Here is a 25,370-nt window from a genome sequence, read left to right on the forward strand (position 1 = left end):
ACACTCCCACAGAGCAGGGTTGGTGGTGGGGTTGCCTGCCCAGCCACATTTTTCAGCTCCCTGGGCATTCAGGTGGAGGCAGGTGGCACTTCTGGCTAATGGAATGTGGGTGGGAATGATATGGGCCCCTCTGGGCTGAGATAGTTGATGACCTAGTGACCTTACCATCACTCAGTCCCCTTCCCTGGTGACTCTGGAGGCCATGTGTGTAGATGACATCATCACAGACGGAAGTTGCTGAATTCCTGTATCACTGCTCAGAGAAGGTGCCTTGCTGGGGGAGATCCCTGGACCAGCAACATGTGGGAGAGAAACTGGCTCCTCTTGGGTGAAGCCACTGAGATGTGGGGCTATTTGTTACAGCACCTCACCTGTCCTGAGTGATACAACCCAGTCCCTCTCCTCATCCAGCCCTTCATCCAGCAGGTGCATATCAAGATCCTCTGGGTGCCAGGCTCTGTGCTGAGCACGACACAGACATGAATGAGATCCATAGGACCCCGCCCTCAGGGAGTGCTTGGGCACAGTTGGAGAAACAGCCAAATAAACGAGTAAATGAACAACAATCACAAAAATTTACATGATTTGAAAAGTGCTGCAAATGAAAAAATGATAATGAGAAACAAATGCCAGATTTGGGGAGGCTGTGGGTGGGGGAATCTTGGGGAGGGGTTGAGATGTGCCCGAGGAGGAGGGAGCTGCAGGGTGGGAAGAACTTTACGCAGAAAGAACAGCAGGTGCATCCACACCATGCTGGCCAAATGCCCCAGCTTTATGCAAATGACTTCACTGCACCCTCACAACAACCTTGGGGGTCAGGGTGGACTGCAGCCCCAGAAAGGTGTAATGGGGTATGAAAGACGTGAAGTCAGGTCACCCGGCCCTGAAGGGGCCCGCTAGGATCAATCTGCCCTCAGGGAGCAGGGATGGGTTAGGGCCTGGAGGAAGAAGAGCTTGAAGGCCTGGTTGGGCTTAGCACTTAGGTCCTGTGACATGGCCAGGAACACCTCGCAGTCCCATAGGAATATGACCCCAATGGCTGCAGAAGGGACCTAGAAATGCAATCTGAGGTCATGGGAAGAGGGTGGGCCAGCATCTGATGTGGGCCTCTAGGCTAGCTCTGAGTCCTTGGACAATGTGCTCGGTGGAGCAGCTCCAACCCTCAGGCAGGGGTGAGGAGTGAGGGAGAGGAGGTGAGTCAGTGACTCCGAGACCTCAGATTCTGGCCATCTCTGCAGTTGTTCTTCAACCCACATAAGTTTCCTGAGCTCTGACAGCGCACAGGCCCTCTGTCCTCGGCCCTGTGTTCTTGGCCTTGTGTCCATCACCCTGATCCCCCCAGGCCTGGGACACAGGAAGATTCTTCACTAGACGGGAACTCGTGGGCATTCACAAGGCTGGTGAGGAGAGGGTGGCGCTCAGACCCCAGGTCGGAGCCTCTGCTCTCTCCCAGGCCCAGGCGCTGGGGTTTCTCTCTGGGTCCTGGAACCTGGGATGCATCCAGCTCAGCACAAACGAAATGTGAGAAATGTAAAGAATGTTCTGCTCCAGAAACCTCCCAGTCTACCCGAGGCGCAGAGCAATTTCTTTCTGATTAAGCAAAATGTCACAGGTCACCGTGTGACCACTTTTAACGTTGAATCTTTTCTGATTTCCTCACTCCCAAGTGTCTTCTCTGCCTCCAGTTCTATCGGTGCCTCTGAAGCAGGACCCTTTAGTTTCTCCACCTCCTTCTTCCTGCCGTCCAGTGTTCCTCAGCTTCTGCTGTGAGTTCCGCAAGGTTCTGGTCCAGGGAAGCATCCCAGACCTCCTGCGTGGAGGGGAGAGCCCAGAAGATGAAGATGTGACCTCGCCTACCCTCCAGAGTCTAGCTCTCTCATGGGGACCTCGGGGCGGGGGCAGAAAGGGAATCTGCATTGATAATGCAAAGATTGCTGTCCCTAGGGCCTCCCTCTATTAGCATACTTATCTTTCCAAGACAAGCAGACCGGGGAAGCAAGAATCTGTCTCCCCATAGCCAGGTGTCCCCTTAGAGTCCTCAGCTAAGTTGCATCAGTAACTGTTTGTCAAAGAAAGGCCCGCAGGAGGTAAATGGGACTTGAGATTTAGAGGCTGAATCACTGACTCAGCTTCCAAGCCCTTCTGGAAAGCAGCCAGTGCAGAGAATGGACGCATCTCCCACGCAGTCGGGTGTCTGGCTCCCCATATAGCCCCGGCTGCCCCAGCTCACCAGCCCATGGAGTAGGCTCCACAGAGCCACTGAGCTGATGTGTGTTTTCATGCCGCGCGTGGTGTTGCTTTGCTTCTGCAGGCTCATTACGGGGAAATGGGCTGTCAACATGGCATCAGAAGAGAACAGAAGGAAAATGAGCTAATTTCCTGGTTGTGGACATAATGGGGGATTCTTACCTTTGCAGGCTGCTGTTTGCACAGGGAATTTGCAGGGCAATCCCAGGGCTGGAGGGCTATGCAGTTCTCGGGCTGATGAGACAGTTTGCAGGAATTGTGTCTGGTGGGGCCAACTGGTTTATGCAATATGGTCTAATGGCCCCATCAGAGTGCTTGTGAGACCATTGTCCCCTTACAACAGATGGGCAAAGACACAGCCATCCTCACTCCCAATCAAGAGCACCTGGGACAGAAACCAAAAGGACAGAACATTCTCAGGTGCCCCTGCTCTGCCCTGCCTACCACTCCCTTCTTGGGAGCTGCCTCTAACCCACCAGGAAGCAACTCTACCTGCTCTGAGGTAGAGAGGTTCCTGGGGCACTTGCTCACGGAAGACCTCGAACCTGCTCATGGAGAATTCCAGACCCAGAGGCCTGAAAATCAGGGAGCAACAAACTGCGGGCTTCTCCTCTTCCCTGCATGTTCTCCAATTTGTCCTCCTCCCTATGCCTCCAGCTCACACTGGTCTCCCTCTTCTTACTCCTTCCCCATACTCTGCAGGGCAGGGTGGGGCGGGGGGAACGAAGCATGGACCTCAGAGACAGAAGGTTAAGGTTGGGACCTGCTCTGTCATCCTGAGCTGTGTGATCTTGGGCAACTCACTTGATTTCTCTGGGACTCCATCTTCTCCATGTAAAACGAGGTATTTAAATTCATTTGTTCCTTCCTTCGTTTACTTATGCATCTATTCATGCATGTGTACTATGGTGATGGAAATCAAGGTATTGTTAAAGCACATACCTTATGGTTAGAGCACAGTGTCCAGTGGGAATGTCAGGGACATCATCCTGTCACTGTGGACCCAGCCCCACTTCGGTGTGCTCTGCAGAGTGCCCAGCCTTTCTGGGCATCCTGGGGCCCACATGAGTGACAAATGTTAGAATGGTAGAATGTGGGGACCCTGGGTCTCTGCTCCTCCTGAAACTCTAGACAGCTTTCTGTCAACCTTCTCCTGCAAGCCCACGATGCAGGGGCAGAGCAAAGTTGGGCTAATAATGCATGGCTATTTACTGTGCACTTGCTACGTATCAGTCATTGAGCCCAATCCTTACCCTGTTTACTTCTCACAACAGCCCTGTTAGCTGGGCCATTTTGCAGATGAAAAACCTCAGACCTGGGGAAAGGATGTGGTTTGCCCAAGGTCACATGACAGGATTTCAGCCTCCTTCAACTGGCTCATTAGTCCATGTGGACTTGTCCATGTGAATGTGTGCAGAGTTACTTTTATTATCCTTCTCTTCCAGCATCCACTGGCCAGGAGAGCAGGGTCCTGGTCCCAGTCTGGCCATTCTGAGCCCATTTCTAATATGTCCTGGGGTTACTGCTCCTACACAGGAACACTGACCACTTCTTTGAGCCCAGCCATCCTCCAAGGGCATAGTGAGCAGACACTACTGCTGCTGTGGGGGAAGGCAGCTTGTTGTTCATCAGGCTTCCTTTATATACCCGTGATTGATGGTTCAACTAGGCCCTCTGCAGCTTGAAAGGATGGGTGTAGCTCTCAGGGAAGTGGAGAGAGTGAAAGACAAAGGAAGGAGAAATGGTCAAGTTCATTCACTTCTTTGTTGACTATGTAAATATTACTTAGCACTTAGCACATGCTGGACACTGTGTTCCTCCAGATGTGTGGGGATGGGGAGCTACAGTGCAGGATTAGGGCTTGTTGAGCTATGATTGAATTCAACTCAGATTGGTTTAGGTAGAAAAGACAACATATTTGCTCAGGGAAGTGGGGTGAGGCGGGTGTTGCCAGCTCCAGGCCTGTCTTGACTCAAGGGGGCTCCAACAAACTGCAACCACTCTGCTCTGGGCAGCATTTCAGAGCTGGGAATACATCGGGGAGCAAGGCAGGAGGTGCTGGCCACCTTCTTGGGGCTCAGAGTCAGTGTGATCAGGGCACATGTGTGGTCTCTCTGTCTCTGTCTCTCTCTGTGTCTGTCTGTCTGTCTGTCTCTCAATATATCAGGCAGGCTGTTCTCAAGATACTGCCAGCAATTCTGGTTCATACTGATCAACTTAGGTACTCTTAAATTTTTCAGAAAAAAAAAAAGAAAGAAAAAACAACCATGATCTAATTCTGATAGGACCAACTTGAGTCACAATGGCCAGGGGAAGAAATTACTGATTGGTTAACCCTGAGTCACATGCTCACCCCTGGCGCCAAGTGTGGTCTCAGCCCTATAGCTAAACCATGTAGATAAAGAGTGGGGAAAGATGAGGTGGGGATAGGGGTAAGGAGGACAATACACGAAGTAAATTTGTTTCTTGCCTCTTGCTTGGCAGCTATGCTGGGACAACCAAACTCAGCTGGGCTCATGAGAGGGACCTTGAGGAACCTCCACAATCAGAAGGAGACAATGCACCTGCAGTCCAGCACCCGCTCCAGGCTCTGACCACCAGATCCACCGACCAGAACTGCTTTGGGTCCACCCCAGCCGCAATGATGCTGGCTGTCCACACACTCAACTCTACTCTCTGGCTGTGCGACCCGAGTGAGCTCCTCAACTTCTCTGAGTCTAAGAGTCCTCATCTCTAAAATGGGAATGATTAACTGACCTTATAGCAGGGACTGTGGTTGTGAGAGTTAGCGACAAGCTCTGCGAATCACCTGGCTTTGGGCCCAGCACAGAGTAGGCACTAAATGAGCAGAGTTGTATACGGGAGGTGCTCATGGAATGCCAGCCACTGTTGTGACCTCTAGTCTGGTTCTTTGCAAGTGGGATGATGCGTGTTGCTGGTGTGTCTGTCTCCCCCATCTGACTAAGACCCCCTCAAACACAGGATCTTTCTCTTGGTGCCCAGAGTCCTGCCCATGACCCATTGCTCTGTGGTGATATCTGCTGAGTCATTAGAAGCTGACATGCTGGAGGACAGAAAAACAGGGAGGGCACTTCGTGGTCGTTTTCCAACAGCCTCCGGGCCTTGAACTTCTCTCGATGTCTGTTTGCGGCTGCACATGTCTCCGCAGGATGTAAATTTCTTGGCAGCAGAGGGAGTTATTTAAAGTCCCCATGAAAACAGCTGGGCCTTGATGGCAACAGAGCAGTTATCAGAGCCAGGGCCTGAGAGGTGCCTGAATGGGCAGGGATGCACAGGCGGGATTTCTTCTAAGCCTTTCAGAGATGCTTGTGTTATGGCCATGTTCGAGATGTGAAGACACAGTCTGACCTTGGCAGTGTGAAGGGGCAGCCTCGCACGCGCAGCGGGCAGGCGTTTGTGAATGCTGCTGTGACTGGGGACGTGGGGAGGCTTGTCCACTTTCTCCTCTAATCTCATCATTCTTAGAAGTTCCCTGAGAGCTGGGCTGCATGCGGCAGCTATGCGAGGAGGTACCCTTTCAGCGTCATCAAAAATAGGCCTCACTGGCGGTTACTGGATTAATCAGTCTACCCAGCATGGATACCTATTGTGTGCTGGGCCCTGGGCTAGCTGCTTCACGAAGACCCCTGACAAGGAGGCTGGCACATGATACCTATTAGCTGTTACTAATATTGTTGTTATTTATATGCTCACCCCCATTCCTTCCACCCTTGTCCTGTCATCAAAAGCCAGGCCTCCCTCCTCCCTGACCCATCTTCCTCCAGGTTCTTACATCAAGGGCTTCGTTCCTTTTCATTGGCTCAGTTAATTTTGAACCCAACATATTAGAGTTGGGACTGAGTTCTTATCATCTTGGCACACCATCTTGGCTTAGTGCAATTCAGTCGCTGTGAGAACAAAAATATTCCTCTGTCAGGTCAGTGGTGGCCAGCGTGTGGTTGTCTTTTTGTTTTTGATTATGGTTCACAATTAGGCTAACATTGTTTTCTCCTTTCTCACCTTCCAAATAGAGACCATTATCAATAGACACTGTCATTTGTTTCCAGATACCTAAGCAAGGACCTTCCCACACAGAATCATAGATTCTTGGACCACTGGAGTGGAGAGGAGCTAGGGAGATCATCTTGTTCAACACCCTCAGTTGGGAAACTAAGGCCCAGAGTGGGGCTATAACCTGTTCAAGGTCATGTAGAGGTTCAGTGACAGAACAGGGACCAGGACTCACTCTCCTGATCCACAACAGATGCTCTCTCATTTCTGCCTTAGCCGCCAGATGAATCCCCAGCCTGGGACTGGTTGGTCCAGAATTCCAAGCCTGGAACAGATAAGGGAGGGGTGGGCTGGACAGGAGGCATGGACTTGGGTGGAGGGTGATAAAATTAAGTCTATGGAGTAGAGTTCTCACTCAGGGACTCCTTTAGCTCTGGAGGGGCCAGTAAATGAGGGTCTCCCCAGGCCTGATTGGGCCTGAGGGACAGGCTTTAACCCGATGTCACCGCTGCCTGGGGTGAGATTGTCACAGGCTCTCGATAAAATGAAAAAAAGGTCAATGTAATCTGTTGGTATAAAGTTATCAACTGTTAACATCTCTCAAATGAGCGACCTCAGTTTGGGCGATGCATTTAAAATCGGTGTAATTTAGCAACGAACTTCATGGACTGGCTGGGCTTTTCTGAGAGTCTGTGCACAGTGTTAGGAGGTGCAGGTATGTGTCTGCTCTTTTCCTCTGCCTTTAGAGTCATAAATCATCCTGCAGAGGCACAGTGAAGTTGGACCCCCCACTCTGTCCAGACAAGATAGTGAAACCGCTGAGGGACATTCCAACACCGGCAGGGATACCACATTCCCCCACATCCTGGCTTGTCAATTGTCTTTTTTTTTATTATTTCATTAAGAGGGTTTCTCACTCATATCTGACATTGAGTAGGTGCTAGTGGCATTAGGAGAGTGACTCTCACCGTTGTGTTTGGAGCCCTTGTCTGGGTGGGAGATGATGTGGGCCAGTGACCTTGGCTTTGGGGTCTGGGTTTAGTGGCGAGTTGAGTGGCCATGTCAATGCTGAGAGCTCTGGACTGCCTCCCCTTGTTTTCCACGAGAATTGCCCCTCACTCTGAGATCGAGGTATACTAGTCTTTGGGCTGCCCGCTATTTGGGATAAAGAACAGGACCCTGACGGGGCTTCCAGGCCACATCAGATGTGGCCTTGACGTGTCCGTCAGTCACCCCTTCAGCTCCTCTTCTGTGTCATGCCCCTTCTTACCTCTGGGCCTTTGCACATGACCCTCTATTTTTATCTCTATCCCCATTGCCCATCCCCCAGCCCCATGAAGATATAAACAACCGAAAACAGGAACCTGTCTTCTCTGCTCTCCACTACGTACCTCTCATAAGAGCCATTCTGAGCCTGGTCAGTGCAAATACGTAAATGGTAGAAAATAGCATTATTAATTGTGAGGTTTTACAAACTAATGATTTTACATGTTGAAAGTGTCGACTCCATAATAAGATAAATCAATCATTTATTAATAGTTAAAAAAGGCCGCATCATAATTTCTTTAAGCAACATAGCCCCCATACTTGAATGTGGGAAGCCCTCAGCAAGGAATTTGAGTACGAGGGGGCAGAAAGAAATGATTTCTAATACATGAAGACTCACGAACTCGTGACCATGTATATATTCGGTAAAACCAATCGTTTTACTTAGAAATGAAATGAAATGGTCTTGAGATCATAGAGCCAAGATCTGAGGTCCCTGACAGTCATGGCAGGGGCAAAAAACAGACAAAACCAGCCTGGCATCAGATTTACCCTGCAAACAGGCCACAGATCTAAAGCTAGGCCAAGTCATTTTACTAAATTAACATTAGTACTTATTATTGTTATCATTCTTTTAACTAACTTTATTGAGCCACATACTATGTGCCAAGTCATTCATATACACTTATATAGTTTAATTCGGCACAACAACTGCATGAAGAAAAACATCTCTATTTTACATATAAGGAAATAGGTGTAGAGAGATTGAGTCACTCTCCCAGGTCCTATGGAAGCAAGTGGTGCCCCCCCAGGTCTGTTGGACCACAGACCTCATGCTTCCAGCCCTCTGGCTGCACCACCCTCAGAGCCTCAGTTTCCTCATCTGTACGAGCAGGGCTGGGGGTCAGGGGTAGGGTGTGGGCATCCTGCCCTGACCAGCTCTGGGGCGTGAATGGGAGTGGGATGAGGAGGTGCTTGGGAGTGCTGACCTGACATCCCTCTGTTTTTTTTGTCTCTGTGACTGGCTCTCTCCCTGACTGTGGACCTCCCAGTGTAAGGACCCTGCTATAGTCATAGCCTGTCATGAGAACAGTCAATGCTCAAGCATCTTTTCCCACCAGGTGCTGGTCTAGACACTTCCTACCCATCAGCTGGAGCTGGGAGATGGCATTGGAGTTGGCAAAACAGAAGGCTGGAGACATGGCGCTGATGAGCAAGCATGGTGGCCTGCACCGCAGCCTGGATGGAGGCCCCATGAAAACCGCTGAGGGACGATGACCCCCTGTGTCCATGTGGCTGGTATTTCCTTTACAGACTTTCCCCATTCTCATCTCATCTTGGTCAAACCGTGGAACATTGGCCTAGGTCAAACTCATTCTTCACTGTGGCCAATTAATTTCATTTGGCCATCAATTGGTACAGGTTTGCTAATCAAAAAGAACTGGGCAGCTGTTCATAATTCTAAAAGTGGAGAGGTAAAAGAATTTAAGCGATGCCTGCCATGTTATTGTATTAATATGGTTCTATATTTATTGCCTGTTTTTTTTTAAAGATGAATTTTTAGACCTGTTTTAGGTTTACAATAAAATCGAGAGGGAGGTACAGAGATTTCCCATATACTCCCTGCCCTCACACATGCACAGTCTCCCCAGTTATCAACATATTACTCACCAGAATGGTACATTTTTTGCAAAGGATGAACCTACATTAATACATCATAATCATTTAAAGTCCATAGTTTACCTTAGGGTTCACTCTTGGTGTTGTACATTCTCTAGGTTTAGATGAATGTGTAATGACATATATTCATCATTATAATATCATACCAAGTGTTTTCACTGCCCTACAAATCCTCTGTATTCAGCCAATTCACCTGCCTCCTCCTCAACCCAGCAAACACTCATCCGTTTATTGTCTCCACAGTTTTGCCCTTTCCAGAATGTCATATAGTGGGAATCATATTGTATGTAGCATTTTCAGATTAGTTTCTTTCACTTAATATTATGCATTTAAGTTTCTTCCATGTCTTTTTATGGCTTGATAGCTCATTTCTTTTTACTGCTTAATAATATTTCATTGCTTAGATGTATCACAGTTTATTTATCCATTCACCTACTGAAGGATATCTTGGTTGTTTCTAAATGTTGGCGATTATGAACAGATACCCGTGTGCAGGGTTTTGTGTGGACACACATTTTCACCTCCTTTAGGTGAGCATTAAGAAGCACGACTGCTGGATCATATGGAAAGAGTATGTTTAGTTTTGTAAGAAATTGCCAAACTGTCTTTCAAAAGTGGCTGTACCATTTTGCATTCCCACAAAGTAATGGATGAGAGTTTTTGTTCCTTTAAGATGGCGATAATAATACCAATATCACAGTGTTTGTGTTCCCTCCTGGAATGTGAGCCTAGGACAGGGGCCAAACTCAGTGAATCTTGATGGACAAGGCAGGGAGGGGGAAAAGTGTTTAGGGAGAGGGCACAGCATGATTAAAGGCCTGGAGACATCAATCGCATTTCGCCGCTGCCTGGCTATAACCCGAGCATCCGCCACAGCTGAAGGTGGGGCAGATCCTGGGGTACCAGCGCTGAAACGTGACCCATTCTTGGGCATCCAGCTAGGAGAGGTGTTGGAAAAATTTAAATGTAATGTTTAAGTTCATGGATTTGGGAGCCAACTGCCTGATTACAAATCCTGCCTCTGACATTTTTCTACCCATTTAATGTTGGGCAAATTACTTAACCTCTTTTTGTCTCAGTTTCCTCATCTGTGAAGTGGGGATAATGACAACGCCTCCTCACTGGGCTGGATGAAGAGCAAACCTGTGTGAAGTGCTTCCAGGGGTGCCTGCCCCCTGCAGGCATTATGGGAGATTTACTGGGATTGATGCGAATCGGGTGCCTGGCACCTGTGGTTCCCTCTAATTCTCAGAACCACCAGGCCGATGGGGTGGTAGAACCATTGGTCACTTTGAAGATACTGAATCTCAAGAGGTGATGTGGCTTCTTTGAGGTCACGTGACTGAGCAGGTGAGCAGGGAGCTGAGATTAGCCTTTCTGTCTGACTTTGGAGCCCACTCAGTGCCCAGCACATTGTCTGACCTGGGGTGGGGGCTGCCCTCCCCTCTTACCCCTCTGGAAGTTTCCTAGAGCACCAGCCCCTGTGAACCCAGACCCATGGGTTCACAAAGAGATTCCCAGATGCTCCCAAAGAAGGGCATCCATACACACACATGGCCCAGAACCGCTGGGGATCATTCTTCCTCTTGCCCCCTCCTGCCTCAGCCAAAACCCCTGCATACAAAGGCCCCTCTCAGTCCCTTCCACAGGAGACAGGAGCTCTCCTCAGATAGTAATAGAGGCCAGCTTACCAGCCCTTCCTTGTAATTAATATAAGAAAAGCGTTTCTGTAGAAATCTCTGCCTGGATTAACCACTGGCTGGAGGATTTAACTCATGTACACACAGAAAATCTCCACAGACTTGTCTCCTAATATTTATTCTGATGACTGAAACATGCAGATAAGGTGAGTGCCTTATGATGGAACCGCAGAATAAATTTACATTCTCTAAGCCACAAAGAGCTGCATATGTATCTGGGTTCCGGGCCTGGCTGGGGGCCCAGGAAGGGAGAAAGCCAGCTTCCGGCCCATGGAATGTTCTGACTGGCATTTTTCCAGCAGCAAAGACTCAAATCTGAGAATCTCAGCACCTTAGAACCCAAAAGTCCTTGACTCCCAGGATCTGAAATTCCTGTCTTAGAATCGTCAATGAATAGAATCTTAAAATTATAAAATGTTGAGTCACAATCACAGGGTTTTAGAATTCTAGGGATCTTAACCATTGTTTTGTCCAGACACCCAGTTGTCATTCCATTCCGTTCCACAATGTGTTTCTGAGCAATATGAGTGCATTTGCAGGCTTTTGATGATGCTCCTAGCGTCACCTCCTCTGGGAAGCCCTCCCTGACTCCCCTGGCTGGTTCAGAACTCCCGTTACAGGCCCTTATGGGTTCTATTTACTTTGCACTATGAAACCCACCAGGGGCGTCATTTCAAACCTGACCCTTCCGTATCCTCTGCCACTATGAATCCTGAAGGGTAAAGAAGGATCTGTTTTTGTTCATTTGTGACTCCCCAGCACAGAAACTGGTGTATAGTAGATGGTCAACAAATGTATCTCACAAGGTGACACTGTACCCCCAAGTGCAATGGTTCTGCCCCATAAGGCTGGATCATAGGCATCCTCATCCCCGGGTAACTGGGGCCTGGCTGAGGCCACACAAGGGAGGATATAGTGATGACATCTCTCAGATGACTGAGACCTTCTCCTACTCTGTATCTGTTTTCATTTACTGAGCATCATCAGGCTGAGACACTTCCTGGGAGAGAAAGAGAACAGGACCCGGATCTCTCTGGGTGTTCAGAGAAGCCATGTGACCCGCTGAATCGGAGCCCTGGCCGTGGAGCCAGATGCCTGCATTTGAACCATGGCTCTTTTACTCCCTAGCTGAGTAGCCTTGAATACATTGTTTGACACTTTCTGTGCCTCAGTTTTCCCAGTTGTAAAATCGGGTTGGTGAGAGTTCCTATCTCACATTAAATGAATGAATAGATATAAAACTCAGCACTTACACAGGAAATACTCAATAACTGCTCAAGTCTTTGTATCAGGTGTTCATGCTCAGCAGTGACCATCCCACAAGGAAAAGACACTAAAGGGCAAAGTAAATGAAGTGACTCAACAGTTAACACCAACCACTGGCCACCCTGGTGTTGGCAAAACGGAGATGGAGGCCAGGCATGGGGGCAATGGCGTGGACTCCACTTACCAAGGCTGATTTAGCTGCTGCCGTTGCTGCAAAACCAACCTGCAAGCACCACGGACCATTACTGAGCTCCTGAAATTGGCACCATTTCACGAGGGGACCAACTGGCAAACTGACCACACTGGGGCCCTCACATGTGGAAAGGCCAGTGGTTTGTTCTCACAGGAGCAGACCGATGTTCCTGGTGGAGGTTGTCTGTCTTGCCTGTGGGGTCTCAGCCAAAACCACCATCTGAGAGTTCAGGGAGTGTCTGATCCACTGGCCTGGGGGCCCACATAATAATGTGTCAGACCAGGGGACCCGCTCTACTGTGAAAGAGGTGCAGGAGCAGGCTTATGAGTAAGGAACCCGTTTGTATCACAGACAGCCCACTCAGACACTGCCAACATTCCAGAGTGTTGGAATGCTCTCCTGCAGGCTCAGCTAAAGTGCTGCTTGGAAGGGAATGTTCTGTGAGGACGGGGTCCGCCCCACAGGAGGCAATCAAAGTGCACTGAATCAAAGCCCTTTATAAGAGGCTGTGTCCCCAATAAGAAGAATACAAGGGTTTGAAAAACAACAAGTAGAAGCCCAAGGGGTCCCACTTACCGCTACTCCCAGCGAACCACCGGGGGGACTGGTGATCCCCACCCCTCAAGGCCGGGTTCTGTAGGATTAGATGTCTTGCTCTCCAAAGGACCATGTGTGCCAACGATCACAGAAAGAGTTTCTGGTTTGTTTGCTATGATAGCTACCTAGGGGCCTTGGAATCCTCATATCCAGGGACTAGAGGCCAAGAATGGGGGTGGGGGTGGGGAAGGTCACCATCTGGAGAAGGGCGATCGACTCAGATCGGTTAGTCTGATGAGACAGGGTAGGGCTGCTGCAGTGCAGTGGGGGCAGGGAGGAATATGTGTGAACCCTAGACGATTCAACTGGGTACCTTTCGATGCTCTCTTGACAACCTATGTCTGTAAATGGGCATCCTTGCCTGAGAAGAGCATGGTGACCAGAAGATCAGGCCCCTTAGGGCCACATTATCACATAAACCACCAGAGTGAGGGTACAAGAAATCTAGAATGGACAGAGGAGGAAGGAGATGATGAGCATCAGTTACAGCTCTGAGTCCCAATCCGGTGGTGACAGCTGCATTTGTCCCACTGACCTCCTCCTTCTAAGTTCGCCCTCTGAAAGAGGGGGCCAGCAGAATGTTTGAAAAGACCCTCCCTAAGTGTTTTCCAAATGGAGAAATGGATCCAAGCAGCAGGCTAGATGAGGAGAGATGTGGGCAGCCCAGGCAGGGCAGAGGCACCAGAAATGATGCATTAAAGAAAACATTTATCAAAACATTTATCACCGACTGTGACAGACGGTGAGGAGAGGCCGGCTCAGACGCCCTGACGGCTTAGCCATCCCCTTCCTCTCCTCACTCCTCCGTGCCGGGCCAGGTTGGCAGAGGTGTCATCAGACCTGCATCGCGGTTTGACTTCTTTCCCTCCAGTCCTGCTTCCTTTCCCTTCTTTTCACAGTTGTCGATCGCTAATAAACATCTCTTATCCCCAAATGCACTCCATGTTTGTTTTTCTAGGATCTATTTTGCAACCGAGAGGAAATCAGTGACTATGTATCAGTCAACCCTGAGTTAGAGTCCAATGTCCATTACTTAATTAGCGGGGAAACTCGATGCAAAAACAGCTTGTCTCTCTCTACTTCAGTTTTCTCATCTAAAATGGGGCTAATAAAATCCTCTGACCTTGCAGGGATGTGGAGAAGGAATAGAAAAATGCTTTGTAAAGGAAAATATGCACACGCACACACACACACACACGTCTGCCTGCACCTGTGCCTCTGGTACAGGCTAAGAGCTACGAGAAATGGGGCCTGGCTGGCTCTGAGGTAATGCTGGGGAAGAGGTCTGGGTGCTCTGACTCCCGTGGCTAGCACACCAGCATGCTCCCATTATGGATGCAGTCCCAAGTCCCCACAGAATGGAGGGGCGGATGGTAAAGGTGGATGGTAGGGCGGGCAAGAAGAGCTGGGGGCGGTGAAGAATTATTCTGTTATTCTCTCCGCGTCTTCCAAGAAGCCTCCCTCCCCTGCTCCGGCTGCTGCACCGCATCTCAGATTGGAGCATCTAGATCCATCAAAACAAGGGGTGGATGTGATGGCTGCATATTCACGGGAGGGAAGGATAAAATCTACGGGAGCTTCACGAGCTTCCTCTCCCCGTGTGAGTGAGCTGATAGGCCAAGACGGGCCACGGATTTTCTGAGAGCCCCAGGCTAGATGAGGAGAGATGTGGGCAGCCCAGGCAGGGCAGAGGCACCAGAAATGATGCATTAAAGAAAACATTTATCAACAAATCAGGGAAAGAACATTCCCTCCTTCCCTTTTTGAAGAGCCCTTGAGTGATGGTTCCCAGATCCTCCTGTCTCGATGTTTGCCTTTTGCCGAAGGTGATGGATGCGAAAGCAGCTCTAATGAGCGGGGCCTGGGCCTTGAGACATTCACGAGGCCGTCCATCTCCATGCATCTCTCAGCTGTCAGCATGGCCCTTTGGAGATAAACATTGATTTACTCTAAGGACTGGGGGTTAGGGCATAGGCAGATGCAGCCAAATAGAGATGAGGAGCCTGAACTAGCTGGGGGGTGGGTGGTCAGAGGGGGTTCTCTGGGACTGTTTATCAGGGCAGTCATGAGAGCCTCCACAGTCTCCCCTACACAGCCCACAGATTCTCCAGAGGTGTGGGCCAGTGGGACAGTGGGGCAGTGGTCCAAGACCATGCCTGGTCCTCTCTTCAGCCTCAGTGGTTCACAGTAGAGGTGGGAGTCTTCCAGACCAGAGTTCAAATACCAGCTTAGACTCTTGGCTTTGTGACATTTGGCACATCATTTAACTTCTCTGTGCTTCATTTTTTTTTTTTTCCACTTACGTTCGTTTGGGGGTTAAAGCCTTTAGTACAGTACCTGACACAGAGCAAAGGCTCAACTAAAAGCCTTCCTTCTCCTCCTCCTCTTCCTCCTCCTTCTCCTCCTCCTCCTCCTCTACCTCCTCCTCCTTCTTCTCTTTCTTAGTACTATAGTCATGTATTATAGATATTTATATACAATATAGTTTATGTAATTGAGATCTTACTGTATATTCAGCTCTTTCTTTCTTTCTTTCTTTCTTTCTTTCTTTCTTTCTTTCTTTCTTTCTTTCTTTCTTCTTTCTTTCTCTCTCTCTTTCTCTCTCTCTCCTTCTATTCCTTTCTTCCTTCCTTCCTTCCTTCCTTCCTTCCTTCCTTCCTTCTTCCTTCCTTCCTTCACATTTCCTTCATGCTTCATCCTTCCTTCCTTCCTTCCTTCTCTTTCTCTCTCTCTCTCTCTCTTTCTTTCTGCCTTTCCTTCTTTCTTTCTCTTTCCCTATCACTCTTTCCCAAGTGTTTTCTCGCATCACTGAAAGTTCCTCAAAAGCAAGACGTTAATATCTTCATGATAGTCCCTCATCGAGATGCGCCATCACTCACTCTGTCATCCTTTATGGTTGGATAAAAAGAGCATTACAGTTTTTTTTACTTTTATCATCGTGATGCAATAAACATCTCTAGGTCTGGGTCTGGGTGCTCCTTGCCCAAATCCCTGATTGCTTCCTAAGGAGCGGTTCTTGGAGGTTGGAATCGCTATGTCAGGGCACTGACATTTCTAAGGCTCAATATCTTTATTACTTAATTGCCTTCCCAAAAGGTTCCAGCAGTCTTGGGAGTGCCTATCTCACCACACACTTACCAACATCAATTATCCTCTTTGTATTTAGTCTTCACTAATTTCAAGACTGAAATGATATTTCATTGTCTTTTGGAGACACAGAGCCATGGCCTTTGGCCTCTATTTCCCAGCAAGGTGATAATCACATTGTATTCAGGGGCTTCCAGCAAACCTCAGGATGAAGGGCAGCCTGTGGCTGGTTAGCCCCAGGCAGGGAGTCAAGGTTGCTGGAATCCTGTCCCAACTCTGTGTTCTCTCACTGTGTGACTTGGGCATATGCTATTGCCCTCTCTGGGCCTTTATCAATCTACTACAATAGCCCCCAGCTGGTCTCCCTGCCTTTAGTTTATCTAGTGCCTAGAATAGTGTCTGGCACATAATGTGTGCACAGCAAATATTTGTTGAAGACTGAACTGCCAAAGTGACCTTTTTAAAGGAAAACTTTTGCCACATCATTATGCTGTTTCCAACCTTTGCTCAAGCTTTCTAACATTGTATTTACTTATTCGGTCTTCTCATGAATTTCTCATTGTACTTAGAATATGAAAAGACATGAGAGAAAAAATGAGAAAAGAGTCAGATAATCTACAAAACCATAGATTTTCTTAAGCCCGCCAGGGAGCTTGGGCTGCAAGGTATCCAAGTGAACCGAAATCCACAAGATGACAAGATCCTCCAAGGACAGACCGAACATAGAAACTTTCACACCTTTGGCAGAACCCTAGAGGGAGAGGTGGCTGCCATAAAAGCAGGTAAGACACAAATACCTAACGTGTTAATGAATTCTTAAAGGCTGAATGTGAACTGGCTGAGACAGGTTAGCATTCTGGTGAACCCCAGATACAAGGGGAGTTCGCATTCATTCACAAGCCATTTCCCATGGTGCTTCCGAGAAAGACTAGGGACGTGACAGGGCTTTGAGAGAGCCACCTCCCAATGTGCACGGATCCTTCTCTCCTACGAAGCACAAGCCTTAAACCACTTCAGTGGGGGTGGGTCTAGATCTATGTTTTTTTTTTTAAAGTTTGAAATGTGAGAGAACATAATGATGGGCCTGGAACGGGGTGGGTCTCCAGAGGAGCTGGTGTGGCTTTTTCCTGCAGCATTCCTATCTAGGAGCACTGTCCTCTTCGGAGGCTTTCATTCTCCCTCTGGTTTATAATTTTCGATCATTGTTTATTGGGCCGCAGTCCTAGACATGGGGCTGGGAGGCTGGCGCAGAGCAGTGGATTTGCTGTCTGCTGTTGGAGGCGGAGGCGATCTAGCCCTGGGCTGGGCTGCACTGAGGAAAGAGGAAGACAGGGAGAACCATGAGGTGCAGAGGGCGAGACAGACTCTGTCATGAGCCCTCACTCCAGGTTGTCACAGGTGTGTGGTAAGGGCAGTTTCTATTTCCTCATCACTCTCAGGTGATTGTCTCCATAAGAAATCACCTGGGGGTTCTCGTGAGAATCCTACAGATAGGGGAATGTAGGTTCTAGACCCTCCAACCCGACCCTGTTTAAGTTCCCCGCCTCACAGCCTCAGGTTCCTTATCCGAACAATGAGATGATTGGTGTAGCTCAGTGGTTTGCATCCCCAGCTGTAGAGATATCTTTTTCCAGGCAAAATGGTGACAGGGATTGGATTTATCCTCCTGCTTGAAATGACCAAGAATCACGAAATTATGAAACAGTGTATCAGGCAACAAAAGAGGGACCAGAAACAGATGAAGTAAGTCCTACAATTGCCCTGGCTTCCATCCCTGAGAGGGTTTCCGGGTCATAGGACGGGGATGAGGAACCCAATCAGAGCCCAGGCAGGTCCCCAAGTTGAGGAGGTGGAGCTGAGGGTCCAGAAGACCACGGTGGCTGGAGTTTGCAGGACACAGTGACCGAGAAGAGAGAAGACTATGGAGAGCCCAGAAAGGTTTTGCCTCAGGCCTGGAGACCATTTAGCCCTAGACCGAGAGCTGCTCTGGTCCTGCCTAAGAAATCTTAATGCAAAATCCTAAAGAATCACACTGTTTCCAAGTTACAGAACAAAACTCAAGAATATTTATAGCAACACAAAAATATCCTGCACCCCACGAGGTAAAATTCACAGTGTCTAGCAAAGAACACTGGAGTGGCTAAGGTAAAATTTAAAAAGTAGGTTTTAGAGTAAACAATATTACAAGAGAGAAAGAAGATCATATTGTGAATTCATCAAGGGCACCTAACAATCCTAATTTTAATGGATCTAATAATACTTTGAAATACCTGAACCAAAAAATGACAGAACTGCAAGGAGAAATAGACAAAGCCACAATGATAGAGATTTCAACATTCCTTTCTCAATAACTGATAGAGCAAGTAAAAAGAAAATTATAAAACATATAGAGAACTTGATCAACACTATTGACCCACTTGACCTAAGTGATATTTATAGAATCCGCCAACCCTGCCACAGCAGAGTACACATTCTTTTCATATGTCTCTGAACGTGCCATGATAGACCACATTCTGGGTCACAATATGTCTCAGTAAATTTAAATGCTTCAAGTTGTACTAAGTATGTTCTCTGACCACGGCAATACATTGGAAATCCGTAATTTAACAGAAAAATCTCGGAGAAATCTCCAAATATTTTTAAACTAAATAGCACACTTTTAAATCACCCACATGTTAAAGATTCAACCAAAAAGGGAATTAGAATGTATTTTTCACTGAAAGGAAGTAAAAACGTGACATATTCAAATTTGTGGGATGCTGCTAAAGCAGTTTTTATGGGAAATTTATAGCCCTAAACGCCTGCATTAGAAAAGAAGAAATATCTCAAGTCACTGACCTTAGCTTCTCCCTTAAGAAACTAGAAACAGAAAATGAATTCGGTTTAGTGTAGGTAACAGAGAAGAAATAAGTATCAGAGTAGAAATCAGTGGAGAAAAGCAATAGAGAAAATCGATGCAACGAAAGCTGGTTCTTTGAGAAGATCAATAAAATTGATAAACCTCTAGCCACCCTGGTCAGGATACAAAAGAGGGAAGATGCAAGTTATCGATATCGAGAATGAGAGAGGTGACACCACATATTCCATATAAATTATTTGGAATTCTTCTGCAAGCGAGGCGTCTTTTCTTATTCATTCATTCGTATCAGTATGGACTCATGGATGTTTAATTCAGCGCTACTTCTTTTGGATTATAATTCAACGCTACTTCTTTTGTTCTCATTTTTGCTCAAATTCTTTCAGCTTTGGCCATTGAGAACTTTCAGTTGGCTCTTGTGTCCCTTTGATATTTGTCAATCATTGTGAGGTTTTTTTTTGTTTTTTAAGTACTTCTTTACTTTCTGGCTCTAAAATACGTGCCAGGCTCATCTTGTGTATTTCCTGCCCTAGTCCTAGAATCAGCCTTTTCTCCAAGGAGCCCTGGCTCCTTTTATTAGAGAATTAGGTATGAGAAACTAAAATTTGGGTACTAGATAAGCTTGTTGCTATTGAGATGTCATTGCCTCTGTGTTTTGGCAGTTCACAGAGCAAGGAAATACACCTCTGTACATGAACCCACGCATACACACATGTGCAAATATTTCTATAGGTAAACATCTGTGTATTTAGCGACACATGAAATCATCCGACTCTCATCCATTACTACCTGGATCACTCTAGACGTCTCCCCTTGTTTGTCTGGAACCGCTCACCCAGCAGTGAGAAGCCTGGCTCCCACCGGCGGCCATCCACACCCTAGGAAAGTTCATTTCCAGCAGACATGTGTGGTGATTTCTCCACCAGAGTACACTGCTTCTGTGCAGTTCCTTTTGCCTTTAAAGTCTTCCCGACGCCATTTTTCTTTTCTTTTCTCCCCTTTTCTTTTCTTTTATCAAGTATACAGTACATGGGTTAGACATTTATATAGTTTATAAAACGATCCCCCTAATTGCTCTTTCTCTCCTCTGGGTCTCCACCTAGCCATTACATTCATGCTGACTGCATTCCCTATGCCGTGCTCCCCATCCCCGTGACCATCTATCAACTACTAATTTGTACTTCTTAACCCTTCACTCCCTTCACCCAGCTCCCCAACCCCGCTCCCCTCTGGCCATCACCAGATTGTCCTCTCTAGTTGTGAGTCTGTTTTTGATAAGTTTGTTCTTTTTGTTCCACTTATTTTCAAAGTTACTCGGGTCAGCATCTTTAATCTCTATCTGCTTTACTGAGGGTGTTTCATACAGTTGTAATACAGTTAGATTCTTTTGTCACAGTCTGCATCCCACCCCAGAGTCCCCTGATCTCCTGAATGGTTTTTCGAGATCTGTATATATTAAGGTTCATTCTTTATAGTGTAAAGTTCTATGGATTTTGACAAATGCCTGCTATCATTTATCCACCATTATAGTATTACCCATAATAGTTTTACTGTTCTGAAAAAAAAAAAAATCTTCTGTACTTCACCTCTTCGATCCTCCCCATTTCCCAAACTCTTTACAACCACTGATCTCTCTATAATTTTGCCTTTTCCAGAATGTCATACAAATGTAATCTTTCCAAACAGCCTTTCTCCCCTTAGCAATAGGCTTTTAAGATTCAACCACATCTACGTATGGCTTGGTTGCTTATTCCTTTTCATCACTGAGTAATATTCCATTGCATGTATGTACTACAGTTAATCTATCCGCCTGTTCAGTTCTTGGCAATTATGAATAAAGCTGCCATAAGCGTTCACATGCAGGTTTTGTGTGTTCATAAATTCTTAAGTCAGTTGAGTGAACACCTGGGAGTGTGATTGCTGGATCTTATGGTGAGACTATGTTTAGCTTTGTAAGAAACTGCCAAACTGTCTTCCAAAGTGACTGTACCATTTTATATTCACACCAGCAAGGAGTGAGTTCCTGTTGCTCTGCATCCTCTTCAGCAATGTGTATTTTCTGAGGTGGAATTAAAAAAAAAAAAAAATCTAGGCACATGGGCTCCATTCCCAGAGATTCTGACTCCGTCAGCCTGAGGTGGGGCCCAGGCCTCAGTACTGCCGCCTCGGGAGTTTCTGATGTAGAGTCAGGCTTGGGAACCACTAAAGCCACATCGACCAGTTCACTGTACAGATGGAGAAACTGAGGCCCAGAGGCTTGAGTGCCACTGTGGGCCGATCTCTAAGGCCCTTCCAGCTGACAGTCTGGGGGGCTTGTGTGATATCCTGGTTAGGATCTGGGGCTCCAGAGTCCCACAGCCTCGGGCTCCAATTCTGACTCTGTATCTCACCAGCTGTGTGACTGCGGGCAAGTGCCTGCGCCTCTCTGAGCTCCTCCTCTGTGGGATGAGGATGGCGACAGGGCCTGCTGCTCAGGTTGTGTGAGGACGTACTGGGCCAGTGAGTCCAAAGGGCTCATCCCAGAACTGGGCACATGTTGGAGCCCAGGAACTGTTGATGACTGTCACTGGGACTCTGGCCATGCGGAACAGCTGTGCCTGAGGTCCCATCCTGGGAGGCTGTGCTCTTCACCTTTCCAGGACCACAGGGGCTCCCCTGTCCTGCCCCCCACCCCGTTCCCACTTTGTCTCCTCCCCGGGGGTCTGCGGCAGCTCCACCTGTTCCTCCCAACCCCTCCCTTTCCTTCTCCCACTTAACAAACAGCTTCACTTAAAAAGCCATCTGGGAGGATGGATGGCACGAGGCACATTTTGTAGAATAAGTTTTCAGGGAAAGAAGCCAAGAAATTAAAGGCACAGCACTTACGATTCCAATCTTATTAGGCCCCATAACTCTGACTGTTGGAGAATTGTGTTTCTACATTATAAATTCCCGCTTCACCCCCACCGCCCAGTGTTCTGGGCTCCATCTCCATTTGTCTTTGAGCCGGCCTGCTCGACGTCTCCCGCTAGCTCCTGCCTCGAGATCGACTCTCCTCTCTTACCAGGAGGGGCTGCAGCTGGGGCTTTCCTAATCCGAGGCTGTCCTCTCCTGTGCCGTTGCCATCCCACCTCCGGGAACTGCCCCCTCTCCCTACAGGTGAAGGTTTGTCTCCTTCTGCGGGGTCTCCCAAGGCAGATTTGGGAGATGCCCTGTGAAGGAGAGATGTGTCCACAATTGGGATGGACAGGTGCCTGGGGAAGGGTAAAGAGCTCTCTGTCACTGGTGTGCACAGAGCATGGGTGACCACTCAGCAGGGAGCTTGAGAGCGTGGGCTTCAGAAGCTGTGAGATCAAGGCCGAGTCCTGGCCATGCTGCCTGCAAGGTGTCTGACCTTCAGCAATGACTCATACTCATCAAGCTTCGGTTTTTCCATCTGGAAAATCAAGAAAAATAATAGTCCCACTTCTCAGAGTTGTCGTGGGGACTAAATAACATAATGTGCACAAAGCACTGAGCACAGAGTGTGTATTATCATTACCAGGGTGGGAGAGGGGAGGCTGAGTTGCGATACCCTGAGCAATCTAAGATTCCAAATTGTTGTGGTTTTTGAAACCTAAGACTCTGAGATCCAACAATTCAATTATCATAAGATGATAAGATTCCCTAGGATTCTAAGTTTTCAAGATAATATGATTTTGTTATTCTTCTCATCTAGGGCTCCTTAGGAATCTAGGGCTCCTTAGGAATCTAAGGCTGTGTGATTTCAAGATTCGCATTCTAAACCCGTTCCTCCGCTAGCGAAGCTGGTCCCAGCCGTGGACTCTCTGCGGCGTAGGGAACATTTATCTCTGTCTCTCTTTCTATTTCAGATCTTCCATCTTCATTCCCCATTGGCCCCGGCTTCACTAGGGGCCCGTTTTCTAATTCCAGCCTTATCCACAGCACTCTTTGTTTTAAGCACACCAGGCCCCTGCAGTGTTGCTGAATTGTGCCCTGAACACACCCTCAGCACACTGTCTCCTGCACTTCATGCCCTCCCCACCAAACCCCATCTTTGCCTACCGAAATCTCCTCCTACTTTCAAGGCTAAAGTCAGAGGCAGACCTTCCATGAGGCTTTCTTCACCTCCCAGTTAAAACGAATGCTTTTGCCTCTGTTCCACTCAGATTTTGTTTAAATCACTATGATAGGAGTTATCAGAGTCTAACTCATTACTGTTTGGTAGAAACATCTGTCCTTTGTCCCAAGGCAGACCCACCTCTGGTAAACTTCTAAGACCCCTCCATGCTTCTCTAAGGAAGGAAGCCACGTGGATCAGATCGGTCAGAGGTGGGACGCAGATTGGGCCACACTCACTAGTGGACAGGGTCAGCTCATGGAAAGTGATGGTGCTAGACCAGCCCTCTCCCCTCCACCCCCACCCTGCCCCACTGCCTGCAGCTGGGAAGCCAGTCAGCTCTGCAGATCCAGCCACAGCGAAGCCAGGGTCCACCCCATCCATGTACTAACAGTCTCAGATCTCTACCTGCTGCCAAACCCCCAGAGATGTGGTCCATTTTGAGAGGCTTTGATGTCCTAAGCTCTGGACACACAGCGTGGAGCTGAACAAGCCTCTCTGCCTCCTGGACCATTCCATCTGGGGCTCCTGCAACCTCTGCTCTCTGAGTAGCCCATGGCCTCCTGTCCCTGGACGTGTTCAAAGCCTAACCTTTCATCTTCCCATCAGACCTGCTCCTCCCCACCGTTCCCATCTTGGTGTTGTCCCTGCAGACCCCGTTACTCACATCAGAAACAAGGGGGCATCTCTGACTCTGCCCTCTCCTTACACCCCAGGGACCATCAAGTCCTGACAATTTTAACTTCTTTAAATCTCTGGAATCCTCCTCCCCCGCACCCACCCCCCATCCCATCTCAGGCTCTGGCCGTCTCTGGCCCAGACCGCCCCATGCCCTCCTGTCTGGTTCTTCAGCCCCACTGGTGCCTCTTCAATCTATTTCCCCTGTAACTCCGAGACCTGAGCAAGTGGGACCCCACTGAGGCCCATGCTTTAGGGGCCCTGCTCCAGTCATACCCCTCCTATCAGGGGTCTTAGGGGACAAAATGATGACTCCAGTACCCCAGCCCCAGAATTCTTTTCCTGATTGACCTGAATCTTCTTCCAGGGCTGTACGGCCTCATGTCTGGGGCCATTCTCCTGAGGGTGAACCGCACGGTCAGTGTGCACGTGCTCAGACCCAAAGAGTGCAGCTGTTTGCAGGGTGGGTAGGACAGAGCCCGGGCCTGCAGTGCACTGTGTGTGAGACTGGTGTAGCCGAGCCAGGGGAGGGAAGGAAGACTGGCCTCACACCCCAGTGCAGAGCTGGAGAATCTGTTCAGGTAGAGGGATGAACTTATTTTATTTGACGGTCTGTTAGTTGATTGATAACTTTTAAATATTTGGTTGGTTGGTCTGTGGGCCTCTCTGGCTCTCTTACCCTGGGCTACACACATGTGTGTGCGGGGGCGGGGAGGGCAGCCTGCATCCACACCCCAGCCACCAGACAGGGTGATCACCAAACACAGGACAGTCTCACTGATTCCCTGCCATAGAATGGCGTCCTCACGCTGAGCTACGCTGGCAGGACTCTTGGTGCCACAATCCTTCCTGAATCTTCATCATCATCTCCTGTCTGGGCACCAAAACCACACTCTATGAAAGCCTCAGACTGTGCACTGGCCGTCGCCCACTGCCCCCAAACCTGTCTCTTGGAATTGGTGTGCAGTGTTTGCACCAAGGAGGATGAGGGCAGGCCAGGCGTGGGGTGAGGTGGTTTGAGCTATTGTTCCCTGTGGACAGTTGAGCCTTGGCTGCCACTCGGGAAGCCAGCAGACCACGACGGGTCCACATCAATGTGCCCCGAAGCCCTCCTGCCTGAGAGGGGGCAGGAGATGACAAGCCCTGAACGTGTTTGAGAGCTTTGTCTGTCAGGAAGAAGCATCTGCAGCAAGTCGGTGCTGGTGCCGGGGTGCTGTGAGAACACTGTGCCTCTCAGATCTCAGCTCTCCCACGGGACCTTTAGAAGCCCAAGGTCCTCAGTGTCCCCTGGGCCCACCTCGGCAGCCTCAGTTTTCAGTCCCAGCCTCTAAACCCAAAGCCACCGAATGCAGCCTGTGCCCCTCTCATCTCCGCTGGCAGGACCTGCAGGGATGGAGGTGGGCAGTTGAAGGCTGTTCCAGAAGGGGCCTCGTGATCTGCCCTGAGGTTCTGAAGTGAGGAGGTCACTTCACTATTCCCACTGTGCACATATAAGTGTGCACTTATATATGCACAGTGGGAATAGTGACAGAATCGAGGGGCAAGTCCCTGCTTGGACTCAGGTAGACCCAGCTCTGCAGGCTGGAGCCTGGCTGAAGGGCCTCTGTCTCAGGGCCAGCGTTCCACAGCCACACTGTCTCCATGGCAATCTGAACCCTCTGGCTGGAGCCGAGCCACACCCCCACCTCA

The 25,370-nt window shown here is 48.6% G+C and overlaps 2 long non-coding RNA genes across 3 annotated transcripts; one reads left to right on the forward strand and one right to left on the reverse strand.

The window, feature by feature from the left end:
• Positions 1-1,677: 1,677 nt before the first annotated feature.
• Positions 1,678-3,239, reverse strand: LOC120599600 (uncharacterized). Its single transcript, XR_005651936.1, has 3 exons — positions 3,190-3,239; positions 2,410-2,632; positions 1,678-1,810 (listed from the first exon to the last, which is right to left on the reverse strand). It is a non-coding gene; the product is annotated as an uncharacterized LOC120599600 (long non-coding RNA).
• On the forward strand, positions 2,547-11,582 carry LOC120599598 (uncharacterized). Of its 2 annotated transcripts, XR_005651934.1 has the most exons (4): positions 2,590-2,667; positions 3,522-3,650; positions 4,732-4,940; positions 8,646-11,582. It is a non-coding gene; the product is annotated as an uncharacterized LOC120599598 (long non-coding RNA). The 2 variants fall into 2 exon arrangements; XR_005651935.1 differs by lacking the exon at positions 3,522-3,650 and having other exon boundaries at positions 2,547-2,667.
• Positions 11,583-25,370: the final 13,788 nt, after the last annotated feature.

Source organism: Pteropus medius, unplaced genomic scaffold, assembly GCF_902729225.1.
Source record: "Pteropus medius unplaced genomic scaffold, Ma_sr-lr_union100, whole genome shotgun sequence".
NCBI classification, from domain to species: Eukaryota; Metazoa; Chordata; class Mammalia; order Chiroptera; family Pteropodidae; genus Pteropus; species Pteropus medius.